Source organism: Piliocolobus tephrosceles, chromosome 9 (assembly GCF_002776525.5).
Source record: "Piliocolobus tephrosceles isolate RC106 chromosome 9, ASM277652v3, whole genome shotgun sequence".
NCBI classification, from domain to species: domain Eukaryota; kingdom Metazoa; phylum Chordata; class Mammalia; order Primates; family Cercopithecidae; genus Piliocolobus; species Piliocolobus tephrosceles.
In genome coordinates this window covers 13633416-13636805 of record NC_045442.1, presented here as the reverse complement: position 1 = coordinate 13636805, position 3390 = coordinate 13633416, and positions in this window count along the sequence as shown.

The window sequence follows — 3390 nt, the reverse complement described above, 5'->3', positions numbered from 1 at the left end:
GAGAAGAATGTATATTCTGTTGACTTGGGGTGGAGAGTTCTATAGATGTCTATTAGGTCCGCTTGGTGCAGAGATGAGTTCAATTCCTGGATATCCTTGTTAACTTTCTGTCTCGTTGATCTGTCTAATGTTGACAGTGGAGTGTTGAAGTCTCCCATTATTATTGTATGGGAGTCTAAGTCTCTTTGTAAGTCTCTAAGGACTTGCTTTATGAATCTGGGTGCTCCTGTATTAGGTGCATATATATTTAGGATAGTTAGCTCTTCCTGTTGGATTGATCCCTTTACCATTATGTAATGGCCTTCTTTGTCTCTTTTGATCTTTGATGGTTTAAAGTCTGTTTTATCAGAGACTAGGATTGCAACCCCTGCGTTTTTTTGTTCTCCATTTGCTTGGTAGATCTTCCTCCATCCTTTTATTTTGAGCCTATGTATGTCTCTGCATGTGAGATGGGTCTCCTGAAGACAGCAGACTGATGGGTCTTGACTCTGTATCCAGTTTGCCAGTCTGTGTCTTTTAATTGGAGCATTTAGTCCATTTACATTTAAGGTTAATATTGTTATGTGTGATCTTGATCCTGCCATTATGATATTAACTGGTTATTTTGCTCATTAGTTGATGCAGTTTCTTCCTAGGCTCGATGGTCTTTACATTTTGGCATGTTTTTGCAGTGGCTGGTACCGGTTGTTCCTTTCCATGTTTAGGGCTTCCTTCAGGGTCTCTTGTAAGGCAGGCCTGGTGGTGACAAAATCTCTAAGCATTTGCTTATCTGTAAAGAATTTTATTTCTCCTTCACTGATGAAACTTAGTTTGGCTGGATATGAAATTCTGGGTTTAAAATTCTTTTCTTTAAGAACGTTGAATATTGGCCCCCACTCTCTTCTGGCTTGTAGAGTTTCTGCCGAGAGATCTGCTGTCAGTCTGATGGGCTTCCCTTTGTGGGTAACCCGACCTTTCTCTCTGGCTGCCCTTAAGATTTTTTCCTTCATTTCAACTTTGGTGAATCTGGCAATTATGTGTCTTGGAGTTGCTCTTCTGGAGGAGTATCTTTGTGGCGTTCTCTGTATTTCCTGAATTTGAATGTTGGCCTGCCCTGCTAGGTTGGGGAAGTTCTCCTGGATGATATCCTGTAGAGTGTTTTCCAATTTGGTTCCATTTTCCCCCTCACTTTCAGGCACCCCAATCAGACGTAGATTTGGTCTTTTGACATAATCCCATACTTCTTGCAGGCTTTGTTCATTTCTTTTTCTTCTTTTTTCTTTTGGTTTCTCTTCTCGCTTCATTTCATTCATTTGATCCTCAATCGCTGATACTCTTTCTTCCAGTTGATCGAGTCGGTTACTGAAGCTTGTGCATTTGTCACGTATTTCTCGTGACATGGTTTTCATCTCTGTCATTTCGTTTATGACCTTCTCTGCATTAATTAGTCTAGCTGTCAATTCTTCCACTTTTTTTTCAAGATTTTTAGTTTCTTTGCGCTGGGTACGTAATTCCTCCTTTAGCTCTGAGAGGTTTGATGGACTGAAGCCTTCTTCTCTCATCTCATCAAAATCATTCTCTGACCAGCTTTGATCCGTTGCTGGCGATGGGCTGTGCTCCTTTGCAGGAGGAGATGCGCTCTTATTTTTTGAATTTCCAGCTTTTCTGCCCTGCTTTTTCCCCATCTTTGTGGTTTTATCTGTCACTGGTCTTTGATGATGGTGACGTACTGATGGGGTTTTGATTTAGGTGTCCTTCCTGTTTGATAGGTTTCCTTCTGACTGTCAGGACCCTCAGCTATAGGCCTGTTGGAGATTGCTTGAGGTCCACTCCAGACCCTGTTTGCCTGGGTATCAGCAGCAGAGGTTGCAGAAGATAGAATATTGCTGAACAGCAAGTGTACCTGTCTGATTCTTGCTTTGGAAGCTTCCTCTCAGGGGTGTACTCCACCCTGTGAGGTGTGGGGTGTCAGACTGCCCCTAGTGGGGGATGTCTCCCAGTTAGGCTACTCAGGGGTCAGTGACCCACTAGAGCAGGCAGACTGCCCCTTCTCAGATCTCAACCTCCGTGTTGGGAGATCCCCTGCTCTCTTCAAAGCTGTCAGACAGAGTCGTTCGCGTTTCACAGGCTTCTACTCCTTTAGCTGAGCCCTGTCCCCAGAGGCGCAGTCTACAGAGACAGGCAGGTTTCCTTGAGCTGCTGTGAGCTCCACCCAGTTCCAGCTTCCCAGCGGCTTTAGTTACCTACTTAAGCCTCAGCGATGGCGGGCGCCCCTCCCCCAGCCTCGCTGCTGCCTTGCGGTTAGATTGCCGCAGACTGCTGTGTTAGCAAGGAGAGAGGCTCCGTGGGCGTGGGACCCTCCCGGCCAGGTGTGGGATACAATCTCCGGTGTGCCGGTGTTACAGCGCAGTATTGGGGTGGGAGTTACCCGATTTTCCAGGTGTTGTGTGTCTCAGTTCCCCTGGCTAGGAAAAGGGACTCCCTTCCCCCTCGCGCTTCCCAGGTGAGGCGATGCCTCGCCCTGCTTCAGCTCTCGCTGGTCGGGCTGCAGCAGCTGACCAGCACCGATTGTCCGGCACTCCCGAGTGAGATGACCCCAGTACCTCAGTTGAAAATGCAGAAATCGCCGGTCTTCTGTGTCGCTCGCGCTGGGAGTTGGAGACTGAAGCTGCTCCTATTCGGCCATCTTGCTCCGCCCCTATTTCTAAGTTTTTAATGTGGAAAATTCCAAACATACACACACAAAAAATGGGAAGAGTATAATGAGCCTCATGTATCCATCACCCAATAATTAACTTGTGGCCAATTTTGTTTCCTTTGTAGTCCCCTTTCATTATATCCACCCCCCTGAATTATTTTGAATCAAACCCCAGACATTGTATACTTTCATTTGTAAACATTTTAGTGTAAATCTCTAAGAGATAAGGATACTCTTTCTAAATGTACCACAATATCTTCATCATACCCACTTCTAAATCAGCAATAATACCTAAATCATAGAATATCCAGATTATGTTCGTATTTTCCAATTTATCCTTTAAGTTCTCTTGTTTCCCTAACCTGTTTGAATTAGGATCCAAACACGACCCATACCTTTCAGCTGGTTAATGTGTAGCTGAAATCTCTTTTAAAAGCATCAACTTCACTAAGGTATAATTTACATATAATAAAATGTAAAAAGGCTGGAGCGCAGTGGTGCATTCCTTTCTGGTGTTGAGTCTATGTGCCATTTAACTACCATCCCAATCAAGATATAGAATACTCCCATCACTCTCAAAATTTCCCTCGTGCATCTTTGAAATCAATCTCTACCCTCCCTCAACAGCTGCAGGAAACCCCCATTAGCACTGTCACTGATTCAGAATGCAGTTCTTTGGTAAATCTCTCTGATCCTGGCCGCCTGGCCAGCCC